This window comes from Bufo gargarizans, chromosome 5 (genome assembly GCF_014858855.1).
Source record: "Bufo gargarizans isolate SCDJY-AF-19 chromosome 5, ASM1485885v1, whole genome shotgun sequence".
NCBI lineage: Eukaryota > Metazoa > Chordata > Amphibia > Anura > Bufonidae > Bufo > Bufo gargarizans.
The window spans coordinates 25423375-25441102 of NC_058084.1; positions in this window are offsets into that span (position 1 = coordinate 25423375).

Below are 17728 nucleotides of genomic sequence, written 5' to 3' on the forward strand. Positions count from 1 at the left end.
CATGCGCTGAGCTGGTAAATACAAGATTTTAGCAAAGCAGCTGGGTCCAATAAAGATAGTGACCCAGCATTTTACTGAGATCAGTTACTAGTTTATGTAGACCTTATGTAGTTAGGACACCACAAAACTGCTGACAGATGCCCTTTACCCCTGTACCTGAACTGTAGGCAATTAGATAGGAGCAGGAGCCTCCCAGCATATAAAGTTGGTCCTTCCAGTATCTGATGCCTTTATAAACCTGGGTCCTCTTTCATCTTCAAAGTCTTTGTGCCTTTGCCCAGATAAAGAGAGACAAGTCAAACAAAAGTCACACATTCATGTTATCGGACATCATATAGTACATGACTATCTCTCTCTAACAAAGCTAGAACCAGCCCCGTACCTCACATGGATCCAGAGATCTCCACATTCATTGCTGACGTGTTCTGCGAGATTTATTTCAAGCTGGCAGCTCAGGAGGTGTGTATCCTTTCAGCTGCATCTCAGTGGACATGCTCTTTCTTCTGCAGCTCTCTCCCTATCACAGCTCAGGAGGCGTGTCTCAGCTCTCCCTATCACAGCTCAGGAGGCGTGTCTCAGCTCTCCCTATCACAGCTCAGGAGGCGTGTCTCAGCTCTCCCCATCACAGCTCAGGAGGCGTGTCTCAGCTCTCCCTATCACAGCTCAGGAGGCGTGTCTCAGCTCTCCCTATCACAGCTCAGGAGGCGTGTCTCAGTTCTTCCCATCACAGCTCAGGAGGCGTGTCTCAGCTCTACCTATCACAGCTCAGGAGGCGTGTCTCAGCTCTCCCTATCACAGCTTAGGAGGCGTGTCTCAGCTCTCCCTATCACAGCTCAGAAGGCAGTTGAATGATGGAACTGAGCATGTGCGTCCACCTCAGTGAGGTGGACATTAAAATAACAAAAAGAACAAACAGCAGGTGGCGCTATACAGATACATTTTATTGAATAGCTCAGTAGATATAATACATTTTTATTTACATGCAATTAGAAAAGTGTGTCAGTGATTTTCACGGACCCATAGACTTCTATGGGCGTGCTCTGTCCGCTAGTGTGTCTCTGTGATTTTTTTTTACTGACCCACGATCAATATAAAAATACTGATGTGTGAACAGACAGATTTAAATCAAAATGCGGACAGCACACATCAGGGAAAAACTAAAATCTGGACGAGGTCTAATACTGAACATGTGCCCCCAGCGCAGCTGCATACATCACTCATTGACTCTCACAGAAAAAAGTCTGCTGCATGACGCGATAAAAGCTGACCCGAAGGATAAAAGCTGAGGAAGGAAGCGGCTGGGTCGTGAATAATCAAGCCCATTTACCCGACTGCATATGAACATAGGTCGTGAGTAACAAAACCTATTTTATCCGGCCAAGTGTGAATATGCACCAAACGGCACAGGCACACATCGCGTACACCCCACCTACATCTATATCAATGCTGCAAAACTGACAGGCAATAAAAGGACAACAATATTCATTTTGACAAGTGGCTATATTCGTTCTAAGTCAGCTACAATCAAGCTGTTTAAAGAATCTACGCACAGATACGACGAGATCAAGGGAGCTGTTTGGTTGCTATGGCCCTCTGAAGGCTCCGAGGCCTGTCATCGCAAAGTCCCTATCTGGCCTGTCCTGTGGCAGGGTTTGATAGGAAAAGACTGATTCTCCCATAGGCTCAATTTAATAATTGCAGTCTATGGGAGAATTGATCAGACGTTGGAGGAATTTTAATATGTGTTAAAAATGCAAAAAAACAAAGTTTTAAAAATACAAAAAATAGAACATAAAAAACTATCCAATCCTGTTTTTCATCTCGGCACAGGGAGAAGCAGCAGCGGCGGTGCACCGGGAACCAGGAAAGTATATTCAGCGTGGGTGGCCCAGCATATGGGGGGACTTTTTTTTTAGGATTGGGTAACCCCTTTAATAACCAGTGCCATATGTGTACGGTGGAAATCAGGTGTTTAAACATGGTGCCCTCTCAGAAGCTGAGCAGGTACCATAGCTTTAGCTGCCGGGTCCCCTCTATTTTGAACATCAGACACCCAGAGACACTGTTCATGATTGGAGATAATGTTGTTATTGCAGTCTATGAGAAAAGAGATAAGACAATTGCATGTTCAAGTCACCTTAAAGTTCACAAAAATATAAAAAACATAATAAAAAAAAGATAATAGGCATCATGACAACCCAAAATGTAAGGGTGCACCTAGCCTTTCTGCTACCTGAGGTGAAAACTGAAACGGCGCCCCCCCCATGCCAATTTTTTTTACCTAAACCCTTTGCACAATGAAAGCCCCCATTGCCCATGGCCCTTCCGCTGCCCCTTCTCATCCCTACCTGGTGCTGCCTGAGGCGATTGCCTCACCTGGCCTCATTGGTGGTGAACCCCTGCCAAAATTACTGCAATATTAAAATATAAACAGCGTAACAGAAAAATAAAGAATTTTTTTTGTAGCTTCCTCAAAAAATTTTATACAAAGTGATCAGAAAGTGACAAAAGTGCCCCAAAATGGTATAACGAAAAAAAAAAAACCACAAACAAAAAAATGACACATCTGACGTGGACGGCTGTGGCGAAGTTCCAGGCGATGAGTGTGACACATGTACCTGTAATTAACATGTGATAATTGTGGATATAGTAACCCCCTAATTTTCTGAATGCTACCCCAATAGAACAAATAAGTGACAACTTCCATAGATTTTAAGGCTATATACATCTTTGAGACAATTTTCTTTTATAATTGAATATTACTCTTTTTAGCGTTTATGAGGTCAGAGATCAGAGGTAAGGAGCCGTCACCTGAGCTGCCTGATGGAACAGAGAGAAAATTCAGATCCTGCTACTAGAGAATGTCAGCCCTGTACAGAGAAAAGGGCTCAACATTTTTAATAAAGACCAATTGAAAAAAATATTTTTAGCTTCAAATCAGTGCAATGCAATAATTAAAAAAATATTACCCCAAAGCTGTACATGGCCTTTTTCAAATATCATGTAGGAGGGAGAGATTTTGGATTTCTTTAATTGAATAAGTTAGTCCCCAATGGGTTTAATAATGTAGTAGAAAAGATTGATTAAAATATAAGATATGGTATTGTCTTGATAAGTTTACAATCTACACATGAATATATATAAAAAGTTGCTTTACACCCACATTTTGTTCCCTATTTCCCCCCGAATACGGCAACACCCCATATGTGCTCAGAAAATGATATATGGCTGCAAAGCCGGCTTCAGAGTGGAAGGAGCACCATATGGCGTTAGGAAAGCGGATTTGGCTGGAATGGTAATTGGGAGCTATGTCGCATATGAAGACACGCTGAGGTGGCCATATAGTGGAAACCCCCAAAAAGTGACCCCATTCTGGAAACTACACCCCTCAAGGAATATTTCAAGGTGTGTAGTGAGCACCTTGACCCATCAGGCGTTTCACAGAATTAGGAAACACTTGGCTGTGAAAAGGGAAAATTATTTTTTTCCAGAAAAAGCTGCTTTACACCCACATTTTTTGCTTTCACAAGGGGTAACAGGACAAAGTGCACCCCACATTTTATTTCTCTTTTTCCCCCGAATACGGCAAAACCCCATATGTGTTAAAAAAAAGGATGAATGGGCGCACAGCAGGGCTCTAGAGTCAAACAGCAAAATATGGATATTGTTGATTTGAATTGGCAGACATTGATTTTAGGAGCCATGTCACATTTAAAAGATTCCTGAGGTCCCCAGAAATTAAAAACCCCAAGAAGTGACCCCATTATAGAAAGGGCACCCCCATACAAATATTTTAAGTGGTAGAAAGGGTACTTTTCAGCAAACAGGTGACCTCACAGAAGGCAGAAACACTTGTTAAAGGATTTCAAAGGACACATTTGTGCAAAAAAAAATAAAAAATTACTAGCAGACCCCATTTTTTTTCACAAGAGGTTAAATAGAACAAATAAGTGACAACTTCCATAGATTTTAAGGCTATATACATCTTTGAGACAATTTTCTTTTATAATTGAATATTACTCTTTTTAGCGTTTATGAGGTCAGAGATCAGAGGTAAGGAGCCGTCACCTGAGCTGCCTGATGGAACAGAGAGAAAATTCAGATCCTGCTACTAGAGAATGTCAGCCCTGTACAGAGAAAAGGGCTCAACATTTTTAATAAAGACCAATTGAAAAAAATATTTTTAGCTTCAAATCAGTGCAATGCAATAATTAAAAAAATATTACCCCAAAGCTGTACATGGCCTTTTTCAAATATCATGTAGGAGGGAGAGATTTTGGATTTCTTTAATTGAATAAGTTAGTCCCCAATGGGTTTAATAATGTAGTAGAAAAGATTGATTAAAATATAAGATATGGTATTGTCTTGATAAGTTTACAATCTACACATGAATATATATAAAAAGTTGCTTTACACCCACATTTTGTTCCCTATTTCCCCCCGAATACGGCAACACCCCATGTGTGCTCAGAAAATGATATATGGCTGCAAAGCCGGCTTCAGAGTGGAAGGAGCACCATATGGCGTTAGGAAAGCGGATTTGGCTGGAATGGTAATTGGGAGCTATGTCGCATATGAAGACACGCTGAGGTGGCCATATAGTGGAAACCCCCAAAAAGTGACCCCATTCTGGAAACTACACCCCTCAAGGAATATTTCAAGGTGTGTAGTGAGCACCTTGACCCATCAGGCGTTTCACAGAATTAGGAAACACTTGGCTGTGAAAAGGGAAAATTATTTTTTTCCAGAAAAAGCTGCTTTACACCCACATTTTTTGCTTTCACAAGGGGTAACAGGACAAAGTGCACCCCACATTTTATTTCTCTTTTTCCCCCGAATACGGCAAAACCCCATATGTGTTAAAAAAAAGGATGAATGGGCGCACAGCAGGGCTCTAGAGTCAAACAGCAAAATATGGATATTGTTGATTTGAATTGGCAGACATTGATTTTAGGAGCCATGTCACATTTAAAAGATTCCTGAGGTCCCCAGAAATTAAAAACCCCAAGAAGTGACCCCATTATAGAAAGGGCACCCCCATACAAATATTTTAAGTGGTAGAAAGGGTACTTTTCAGCAAACAGGTGACCTCACAGAAGGCAGAAACACTTGTTAAAGGATTTCAAAGGACACATTTGTGCAAAAAAAAATAAAAAATTACTAGCAGACCCCATTTTTTTTCACAAGAGGTTAAAGGAGAAAATGCACCCCAGTATATGTTCCCCATTTTCTCCCCATTCAGAAAACACCCCATATGTGCTTCTAGCCTGCTATATGGGCGCACAGCAGGCAAACAGCTGGATTTTAGGTGCCATGTCGCATTAGAAAAATTCCTGAGGTCCCCAGAAATTAAAAACCCCAAGAAATGACCCCATTATAGAAAGAGCACCCCCATACGAATATTTTAAGTGGTAGAAAGGGCACTTTTTGGCAAACAGGGGTCTCACAGAAGGCAGAAACACTTGTTAAAGGATTTCAAAGCACACATTTGTGAAAAAATAAAATAAATTACTAGCAGACCCCATTTTTTTCCCCACAAGGGGTGAAAAGAGAAAATGCACCCCAGCATATGTTCCCCACTTTCGCCCCATTCAGGAAACACCCCATATGTGCTTGTAGCCGGCTGTATGGGCGCACAGCAGGGCTCTAGAGGCAAAGTGCAAAATATGTTTTTTGCAGACTTGAATAAACAGACATGGATTTTAGGTGCCATGTCGCATTATAAAAAATTCTGAGGTCCCCAGAAATTCAAACCCCCAAGAAGTGACACCATTTTAGGAAGAACACCCCCGTACAAATATTTCAAGTGGTAGAAAGGGCACTGTTCAGCAAACAGGTGTCTCACAGAAGGCAGAAATACTTGTTAAAGGATTTCAAAGGACACATTTGTGCAAATAAAATAGAAAATTACTAGCAGACCCCATTTTTTTTCACAAGAGGTTAAAGGAGAAAATGCACCCCAGTATATGTTCCCCATTTTCTCCCCATTCAGAAAACACCCCATATGTGCTTCTAGCCTGCTATATGGGCGCACAGCAGGCAAACAGCTGGATTTTAGGTGCCATGTCGCATTAGAAAAATTCCTGAGGTCCCCAGAAATTAAAAACCCCAAGAAATGACCCTATTATAGAAAGAGCACCCCCATACAAATATTTTAAGTGGTAGAAAGGGCACTTTTTGGCAAACAGGGGTCTCACAGAAGGCAGAAACACTTGTAAAAGGATTTCAAAGTACACATTTGTGGAAAAAAAAAAATACTAGCAGACCCCAATTGTTTTTCACAAGGGGTTATAAAGCAGAAAATGCATCCCTGTATGTGTTCCCCATTTTCTCCCCATTCACAAAACCCCCCATATGTGCTTGTAGACGGCTGTATGGGCGCACATGTTATGTTTTTTGCAGACTTGAATAAATAGACATGGATTTTAGGAGCCATGTTGCATTAAAAAATTTCCTGAGGTCCCCAGAAATTAAAAAGCCCAACAAGTGACCCCATTTTGGATAGAGCACCCCCCTGTACGAACATTTTAAGTGGTAGAAAGGTTACTTTTCAGCAAACAGGTGTCTCACAGAAGACAGAAACACTTGTAAAAGGATTTCAAAGCACACATTTGTGAAAAAGAAATTACTAGCAGACCCCCATTTTTTTCCACAAGGGGTTAAAGGAGAAAATGCACCCCAGTATATGTTCCCCATTCAGAAAACACCCCATATGTGCTTGTAGCCGGCTGTATGGGCACACACAAGGGAAACAGCTAAATGTGAATTTGGCAGGCCTGAATTGGCAGACATGGATTTTAGGTGCCATGTCGCATTAAAAAATTTCCTGAGGTCCCCAGAAATTAAAAACCCCAAGAAGTGACCCCCATTTTAGAAAGAGTACCCCTGTATGAACATTTCAAGTGGTAGAAAGGTTACTTTTTATCAAACAGGTGTCTCACAGAAGGCAGAAACACTTGTTAAAGGATTTCAAAGCATAAATTAGTGGGGGGAAAAATTTCACCAGTAGACGCATTTTTTTTCCCACAAAAGGTTAAAGGAGAAAATGCACCCCAGTATATGTTCCCCATTTTCTCCCTATTCAGGGAACACCCTATATGTGCTTGTAGCCGGCTGTATGGGCGCACAGCAGGCAAACAGCTGGATTTTAGGAGCCATGTCGCATTAAAAAAATTCCTGAGGTCCCCAGAAATTAAAAACCCCAAGACGTGACCCTATTATAGAAAGGGCACCCCCATACGAATATTTTAAGTGGTAGAAAGGGCACTTTTTGGCAAACAGGGGTCTCACAGAAGGCAGAAACACTTGTAAAATGATTTCAAAGTACACATTTGTGGGGAAAAAAAATACTAGCAGACCCCAATTGTTTTTCACAAGGGGTTATAAAGAAGAAAATGCACACCACGTTCCCCACTTTCTCCCTATTCAGGAAACCCCCCATATGTGCTTGTAGCCAGCTGTATGGGCGCACAGTGGGGCTCTAGAGGCAAACTGCAAAATATGTTTTTTGCAGACTTGAATAAACAGACATGGATTTTAGGAGCCATGTTGCATTAAAAAATTTCCTGAGGTCCCCAGGAATTAAAAAGCCCAACAAGTGACCCCATTTTGGAAAGAGCACCCCCGTATGAACATTTTAAGTGGTAGAAAGGTTACTTTTCAGCAAACAGGTGTCTCACAGAAGGCAGAAACACTTGTAAAAGGATTTTAAAGCACACATTTGTGAAAAAGAAATTACTAGCAGACCCCCATTTTTCCCCACAAGAGGTTAAAGGAGAAAATGCACCCCAGTAAATGTTCCCCATTTTCTCCCCATTCAGAAAACACCCCATATGTGCTTGTAGCCGGCTACATGGGCGCACACAAGGGAAACAGCTAAATGTGAATTTGGCTGGCCTGAATTGGCAGACATGGATTTTAGCTGACATGTCGCATAAAAAAAAATCCTGAGGTCCCCAGAAATTAAAAACCCCAAGAAGTGACCCCATTTTGGAAAGAGCCCCCCCTGTACGAACATTTTAAGGGGTGGAAAGGGCACTTTTGACCTAACAGTTGTCTCACAGAAAATAATATGTAGTGGTTGTTAGAAAGTGGATGTGCAGGCGAGGTGGACTAAATCAGAGATATAACGTGGAAATATTACAGGGAGTAACAGGGACTCATCTACACAGACATATTTATCAGGGGTGTTCACCTCAGCAAACCTGGTGCTAAAGTGGTCAAGGATGGTCCTAACTCTGAACAGACGGTCAAATGTCGGGTCATTTTGGGGTGGGCACTGGGAATTGTCATTGTAGTTTAGGAATTTCCTAATTGACTCAAATCTGTTCCGGGTCCTGGTCTGACTGTAAATTGGAGTCTGGTAAAAAATGTCCGAATTCCAATATTGTCCGATGTTTGGCTTCTTTACTACGCCCTTATGCAGCACAAGTCCCCAGAACTTCATAATCTCTGCTGCACTTACTGGGGTCCAACCTGGGGGTCTAGCATATGGCGAGGTGGGGTTCTGAGCAATGAATTGTTGGGCGTATAAATTGGTTTGGGCCACCATTACATTTACAAAGTCTTCAGAGAAGATTTAAAAAAAATCTAGCTCAGTGATGCTCGCACTGTTTATCTGTATTCCGGAGTTGCCCTCAAAATCCGGAAATCGGGGCTGATAATTGTCAGGGGGTGGGATCCATATTGGGTCACTCGGGGGGGCTGCCTCCGCTGCTACCCTGGGGCGCCTTCTAGAGGGTCCCTCATCAGCAGATGATGATGATGAGGGGGTAGAGGACAGTGGCCTCCTCTTCTCCCTCACTGGCCGACTCAGTATTGGAGGCAAGCATGGCGTACACCTCTTCAGCTGAGTACAGTCGTTGGGACGGACCGGCCATTTTTATTTTATTGGGGTGTGACGTGTGAAATATGGAAACCTTTATTAAGTGTGAGAGGTGTGTATGTTGTGTTTTTACACATGAAGGGGCTTGTAATAAATTTTAAATTACATTTTGAAGTAAAAAAAACTAAAACTTTTTCTGCACAAAAAAAACCAACTTGCAGTGCAAACTGAGGAGACGCAATTAGTAATGGACACAACCGATCGGTGCTCAGTGGTTGCAAAATGCACGTTCGCAGATGGTGCGGTCGTGCAAAATTCTAAACTGACACTAACAGAGATTTATATATCTATATCTAACTAAATACCACTAACTAAAACTTTTTTCAATAAAAAAAAAACACTGGCTAAAAATTAACTTATAAATACATATATATATATTTGTATAAAGCCCTAACTACAATTTCTTTTTGAGCCCAAAAAAATGGAAAAATTGGCTAAAAAAAAATCAACACAGATGTGAGAAAGAAAAGCGCAGATAATAATCCGCAGGTGCTGATCAGGCAGGTACGCACCGAACAGCACTTGGCGGTCATAGCTCGCACACAGAAAAAGTTGTGCAGAGCTGGAAAATTAAAAAAATAAAAATACCCAAAAAAGCGTATGGACCAAATGGCATCCGTAAAAAAAAAAAAAAAAGGGGGGGGGGGGGTGGAGGCGGGAAGGGACGGAGGGTGGTTTAGGGATGTGAACAGCTGCAAATGAAAAAAATAAATAAATCAGTGCAGCAATTCCAGATGCTCTTCTTCTTTACTTATTTTCTTTTTCTTTCAGGAAATGGTTAAAATCGCAGTAGTGGTGCACCATAGGTCCCAGCAAGCCAACAGCAGCACAGAACATCTCTGCACAGTCACCGGCTAGAATGGCTGCCTGCAGGGAGGTTCAGCCCTTTCCTGTGCTGCTGTAGCGCTGCCATTGCCCGGAGCGTTGTTCCATCTAATCGCAGCGCTGGCAGAGGACGCCAAACACCGGAGTCCCCGGCCTGACCTCGGAGGAGACCAGTGCCGACCAGTTCAGCACCAGTCACCTCACCCCGCAGCTTACTTCTGCTTCCGGTGCTGCGTTGTGCCGGTCTTCATTGACAGTATGGATGCCTGCCAGTAAAAGCAGCCATTGCGCCCCGATTCCATGTACCGCGCTGGTCCTTAAGTCTTGTCCGGTTTCAGCAAGCTGGTCCTGAGAGCCCCCCCCCCCACTCTCCGTCAGCGGGAAAATACAAAAGGCTAAGGTGCAGGTATACGCTGATTTTTCTTTTTATTGTGAAAAAAACGGCATTAATTTGGCATTTCCATAATGACACTGATCCACAGAATGAGGCCTCGTTTGATGTGTGAAGGATCCGTGTGTCCGTTTTTATCCTCCGTGTGTCATCCGTAATCCACGGACGCGGCTCAGCTGAAAATGGATTTCAAGAGCGTCTCCTGCCAGTCTTCACTGATAAACGGATGCCGTCCGTGTGGTGTCCGTGATTCTCACAGACCCATAGACTACAATGTGTGTTTGGTGCGGCGTGTCTCCGTGATTATTTCACTGACCCGCGGTCAATATAAAATACTGATGTGTGAACAGAGACGTGTAACCCAGGGGCACGCGTGCGGTCTGCGGAAAATGCACACATCAGGGAAAACCGGAAATGAGGCTGACGCCTAAGGCCTCAAGCACACGACCGGGGTTTGGAGCCGCATCTTTTGCCGGTCGGATGCAGACCCATTCACTTAAATGTGGCTGCAAAAAGACTGTACGCCGTCCGCACCCGCGCGTCTGTTCCGCAGCCCCCACAGATTATTACGTATTACGGACAAGGATAGGACTATTCTCTTAGGAGCCAGACGTTCCGTAAAATGCAGAATACACGCGGCCGGTATCCGTGTTTTGCGAATCCACAAGTTGCGGACCTACAAAACAGTCTACAGTCGTGTGCATGCGCCCTAAGCCATATGTAAGGTTATACAACTACACCAATAGCCCCTGTGCCAAAGACAGACTCAGCTCTGCTGCAATTACTGCTTGCACAATTATCTTGACTAGTTTCAGGCTACAGCCACAGCAGCTGTGCCACATAGCAAACCCCTCTCTGCTATAGTATTACCATCCCTTCACTAACGTAGCTGCACTGAACGAGCCCTTCCTTTTTTTTTCCCCTGGGACACGCATGCGCAATTACTCACAGATGCCTCAGTATCAGCTCCAGCATTTCCAGCATTGCTCCTCCCACACAAGTGTCTGGTCACATGGGCATGACGTCATGAAAGGTCCTTTAGCCCAGCAGTAAATTGCGTCTACCACCCAGGCATTCAGCAGGAGTTACTTCGTCAGTTCGATCCTCCCACCATTAGGTGTCGCTAAGAGCCTGTGCTCTGACGTCTGCTCTGTTCCCTGGGGTATAAATTGACAGTCTCAGTAGCTCGGCGCCATTTTCTGAGCTGTGTTCTGTGGGGAGAGCAGTGTTAGAGCTGTGTGGGCGCTAGAGCTGTGTAATAGACGTGATTATGGCGCGTGTGGACGCTATTACACAGCAGAAATGTGATGGTGACACAGCACAGAGCTTTGTGAGGGTGACAGTTGTGGTGAATAAGGGGTTAGGGCTGTAATTAGTTCCTGAGGTGAATTTTACCTCACACAAAACCTTTTCTCAGTAAAATGGCGACCAGAGCTGCGTGTCAGATAGACATAGGTGTCCAGCCAGTGATTTAACGTCGTGTAATGGTGGTTTAGGGGCTAGAAATAGAAAATGGCTGCAGGATAGAGGACTGCACATAAAGTCCAAGCAAACAACAGGGTCAGAAGTCAGTATAAGTGAGGAGGGTGTGCAGAATAATACTGAATACAGACCGTCTGTGGGGAAACTGCGCCGCAAATGTCGCCATTTGTACGCAGGCGTTATTTTAGGACAGTTCTAGATATCGGATCTGCCCCGTGGCCGTCACTGGACGCACCCAGCGTATTACCTGGCCTCCTAACCTTTGACTCGGCCGTTTTTTGTTTTTCACGCCCAGCCTTCCTAGAACCAGGACTTATTTTTTAATTAATAGCCGTGGGCTTATTGTCTGCAGCACAAGTTGTACTTTTTAATGGCACCAATTAATATTTTATACAATGTAGAGGGAATCTGGAAAAAAATATCCAAATAGGGTGGAATTGGGGAAAAAAAATGCAATTCCACCGCATTTTTATGGCGTCGGTATTTACACAGTTTACTATGTGGTAAAACTGACTTGTTCCCTTCATTCTCCAGATCACTGTGATTACAGCAATTCCACATTTTAGTATTTTTATACTTGAAAATATATATTTCTTTGCTTAGTCGTATACTGACCCCATAAGCTTTTTTTTATTTACGTACCTGGAGCTGTGTGAGGGCTTTTTTTTAATTTATTTTTTACAATCTATACTTATTGCTACCATTTTAGAGTGTATTCATTTTTTATCACTTTTTATCCCAATTTTTTGGGGGAAGTGAAGTGACTAATAGCCATTTTGACTTTATTTCTCTTTCGTTATATAATGTTACATAGGGCATTTTGGCATGGGTTGATGCTTATTCTGTATGCAGTTGACCAACAGCATCTGAGGGGTTAAATGTCTGTGATAGACATCGCTGATCATAGACTCGGCCTCCTGGTGGCAGGCCGCTATGGTGCCCGCTTAGCTCCTGAGCCGACGCCATCTTTAAACTTTTGTTACATTTTTTTTATTTGTCACACGAATAAAAACATTTCCTGTTCAGCAAAATAAAACGCTCAGGCATATCAACCAGTAAAACGTATGTTCTTAGCTGTAGTTTGTTTTAAAGGACTTCACAAAGCTTCCAGGTGTCATCTAATTGGCATAAAAGTTAACTCCTGGTATACCACTAGACATAAAAAGCCAAATCATAATCACATTACACATATGAAAAAAAAGCATCAACAAACGTGCAAGAAAAATTACAAAATAATTGGAAAAAAAAATATCAGTGCGTTTATTCATGCAAGGAGGAAATCTAGTATCTAAAGTTACAATCCGGTATTCTGCGTCTAGTTGACATCCTCTGTTTCTGTCTCTTTAGGCAAGTGACTTTTTCTAATCTCATAACACTTAGGCCTCTTTCACACGAGTGAGTTTTCCACGCGGGTGCAATGTGTGAAGTGAACGCAAAGCACCCGCACTGAATCCTGACCCATTCATTTGTACATGAGCGTTTTTTTTTTCACGCGTCACTTCTGCGTTGAGTGAAAATCGCAGCATGTTATAGATTTAGTGTTTTTCACGCATCCCTGGTTCTATATAAATGAGTAGGCTGCGTGAATAATGCATAGCACCCGCACTGATTCCGGACCCATTCATTTTAATGGTTCTATGTTGCGTGAAAATCGCAGCATGTTGTATATTCTGCGTTTTATATGCAGCCCTGGCCCCATAAAAGTGAATGGGGCTTCAGTGAAATACACATTGCATCTGGAAGCAAGTGTGGATGCAATGCGTTTTTCACTGATGGTTCCTAAGAGATGTTTGTACACCTTCAGTTTTATTACGCGCTTGAAAAAACGCATTGCACCCGTGTGGAAAAAACAACGCAATCGGAGACAAAACTGACTGAACTTGCTTACCAAATGGTATGAGTTTCACTGATCGCACCCGGAGCCAGTGTGAAAGAGGCCTTAGGGTGTCTGCATTACCATGAGGTCACTGAAGGGAATGAGCTGGCGCTGCTGACATACCTCGATTAGTGGTATTAATATGAGATACCTTTCAAGGGTCTAGTTGTGCACCCTATGTATTACAAGCGATCACAAATTCTGTCATAGTTGATAAATATGTTAATCCTAAAAGATTGACCTGTGAAAATTCAGCATAAATTTACAAAAACCGCCTCTGGTGTGACCAGGTATCAGATCACTGAAAACGGTTGACGAAATCCTGTTACTTATTTTAGGTCTTTTTGTAACAAAGCGTTCACCACTGCCTTGTGCTGTGCATGTGCGGGGTTAATAAATATCCTTTTATTCCTATGCACTTTCTGTTAAGGCTAGCACATGAAAATCAAGTCTCAGTCAATGGTCTCTGCTGCAAAAATTATTTATGATCCCGGAAATTGTCACATTCAGTGTAGAATAGTATCACGTGTAGTTTTATAAAACACCAGGTCAACAGAAAATATAATCAGAATATACATAGCATGAGTGCGGAAAGTCTAATACAGCTCATAACTTACATTATTTTGACAAAAAACAATACAAACGTCAGTAAGTTACGTAAGAGGAATTGAAAACTCCATGAGATAAAAATGAACACGCCGCCTGGCACACGTTTCACCTCACAAAAGATACCGACATAATAAAAAGCTGGACATAAACGAGTAAAAGATACATTTATGTACACATCTTAAGTATGATTTTTTTTTTTTTACATTTCTGGATTCATCTGCATGTTCCCCGTGCTGTATTGGTAGGATGTGCCACTGCTTCAATATATTTCATTTTATTGTGAGCAGTATTATATGCAGTTACAAAATTCCCTTTATATCGTATACAGAACTTCTCCACATTATTTGTTTGAGCCATTTAATTTAGGTCAAATTATGATATATATATATATATCATTTTAAATCAGATACATTTTTATTGAATTTGTAAAAATAAACAGTATCATATTACACATTTCTTGTCTCACCTATTTTGTTCAGTACAGTGTCAAAATGTAAAAATACCAATAGCCAATAAACAAGATCCTTGACATAAAGAACCCCACACACTCCCCTCCCACCCACTGTGAGACCTTAGTGTGAATAGATGGGCACAAACATGTGTAAGACCTATTAGTTTCAATAGCAGGCCATTACATCACCTACGTATTATAAAGTTCAGCGCACTAGGCATGAATATGTACAATCATTCCCACCTCTCCCCACCAGTGCTAGCCCGAAAAGATCCTTAGACTACTTTGCAAAGTTAACCATGAGCTGCAAACTCCAGATCTGTCTATCTAGTGGCCCCAGATATTGTCATATTTCGAAAGGCAGTTACGCCTCATATACAATCCCCTCTCCAGCCTTATAACTGTATTCATCCTTGCAATTAATTCCGATATACTCGGGGGAAGCGGCTGTGTCCACATAGCAGCTAGAGTTTTGCGTGCCTGATATAGGATTCTGTTGATTCCAGTTGTAATATTCGGCTGCAAGTTATCAGAATCCAACATACCAAGCAAGCATAATCTAGGATCCAGTTTATAATTAGCGCTATAAATTATGTTGATCAAATTGATTATATTCGTCCAATATCCCTGCAGCGCACTACAACTCCACATCATATGAAACAATCCAGCCCCTTCATGAGATATATTTTATAAGCTGGACAGATACTTTTTGACGAGTATTTTTCGCTCAGAATTTTTGTTTCATTTTCAATGTAGGAAATGTTAAACAAAGTTTTTCTAATCCTGTAAAATTGACCACAAGGAATATAACAAAGCTATTTTGAGTAAAGGCTACTGTAAGAATTTAGGTAGCTTTATTTTCACAGTTTTAAAGTGTTTTTGATACAAATGTGGGCAGCACGCTATCTCAGTGGTTATTGCAGCGCTGGGGTCCTAGGTTCGAATCTGACCAAGGGCAACATCTGCATGGAGTTTGTATGTTCTCCCCGTGTTTGTGTGGGTTTCCTCCAGGTTCTCCGGTTTCCTCCCACACTCCACAGACAGACTGACAGGGACCTTAGATTGTGAGCCCCATTGGGGACAGTTGGATGCTAATGTCTGTAAAGCGCTGCGAAATATATCAGTGCATTAAATAAATGTAAAAATTCTGTTCTAAAAAGGGTTACATCTAAAAAGAATTGATGGTATTGTGAACAATTAGCAAAATGTAAACCTCATGAATTTTAGTTCAATTTTGCCACAATCGCTTTATCATACGTTCCTTTCCAGATTGTAAATAAATCATCAATAAATCTTTTATCGCAGACAATGCGTGACATAGAAGGACACAACGCCCCATTTGATGATTTTTTACCTTATAATGAGTACAATGCAATAATAAAAAAATTGCCCCGAAAGGTGTCCATAGCCTTTAATGCACCATATTCCGCTGACTGCTCTAGTTTTATTAGCGCCCTCGATCTGCGTTTCATTCCTGATCATCTGACTGATTCGGCTGGACGTCCCGTTGCAGGAGGAGCTGATGTTCTCTTCACTGGTGGTTTATCCACGTGCCTAGAACAGAGCTCTGCCCGTCCTGCACAACCTAACTCAGTAAGCGGCCACTTACTTGTCGGAGCTTACACAGGAGACTCGACCGCATCTTCAGACTCCTGCCTTTAATGGGTTACCCCAATGTGTACGGAAAATAGAAGGTGAATCCCCTCTGTATAATCCCTCAGACATCTATCCGCTTTTCTTATATTTAATTTTTTTTTTCTGTAGGATTCCATGATTTGTGATGGAAGTGAGAAGCCATAAAGGCTTGTAGTTACTGACTTCTGTGTCCTTGCATCAGGTTTCTTTACAGTAATGTTCTTCATTTACTCTTCCACAAGGACTGTGGTCTTTTCCCTGAACCTCCTCATCTACCTCCCCAGTATTTTCTTGTGCCAGTGTGTACAATTTATTCTGGTGGAGACTTTTAAAAAACACGATGTATTAAACTTGACAATCAGTGAATGTAATATTTATTACAAGGGAGATCTTATTTCTACTCTCACATTAAATTGCTTAGAGGTAATGGCATGGAGCTCACCATTGCTGTCTTACCCTGCTTGTATCATGTTTATAACAATGACCTAAGTCTAACAATGGGTTAAACAAATGGGTCAGGAAATGAAATACCCAAGAAAAAGGGGTCTTACATGTCTGGTGTCTCAGTAGTGCAGTCACTCCACAGTTTGCTTGTTTGGTGCTAAAGAGGAAACAAACCGTCGGCTTGACCACTACAAGCCAATAAAGTGACGGGTCCTCGGATGCTCCTCCATAAAATTCAGTGCTTTAATTGACGTACGAACAGAGGAAAGACCAACATGTTTCAGGTAAAGCTCATCATTCTTAATCACGGCACAACAAATGGTTGTACGGACATCTCATTAAATAACGAGAGTGTGTTACGTCAGGTCCTTGCATAGAAAAGCAACAACCACTCCAATGAGACATACACATTAACCCTGCGTGATACCCGTCCATTCTGGAATAATAAAATCTACCTTCTTAACAAAAACATTAAAACAAATTGCAGCTATAAGTAAATACACGTACATTGTATATATGCGTAAATGTAAACCTTTCGGGTGATGGGTTTGAAGATTGATTATCCACAAGACTTACCATTGGTCATTTTTTTAATTTTTTTATCCCAGTTACTAAGAGTCTATTCACATTACCATTATGTTGTGTATTGAAATGCCTGGAAGCAGCTGATACATTCCTGGTCCCAGGATTGGAAATTTCCCACAAATGTTCCCTACTACGTCTCCTCGGCTGTCTCGTAGTACTCCACACATTACTCCCCACATATTGCAGCTTGTATTGTTAAAGGGGTATTCCCATCTCAGACAATGGGGGCATATCGCTAGGATATGCAAGGATGCATAATGCTGCAGCAGCAGTAACATGTTAAACATTTTTTTTTTTATGAAAACATAAGTTACACTTTAAATCCTACAGCGCCTTTAACTCTGTGATCCTGGGATTCATAGATAAAACACTAAATTATATCCCTAGAAAGGATCTTAAACCTCTGCAAAAGCGAGAAAAGACCGATTCCAAGTTTGGAAGCAGCCCCTGCCTCCCTGTAATCTGTTAAAAAGTTGTCCTACATTATAATGGATTTGATGGTGACTGCTCAACACAAAGGAAAAAAAAGTCTACACGTTTTATTAG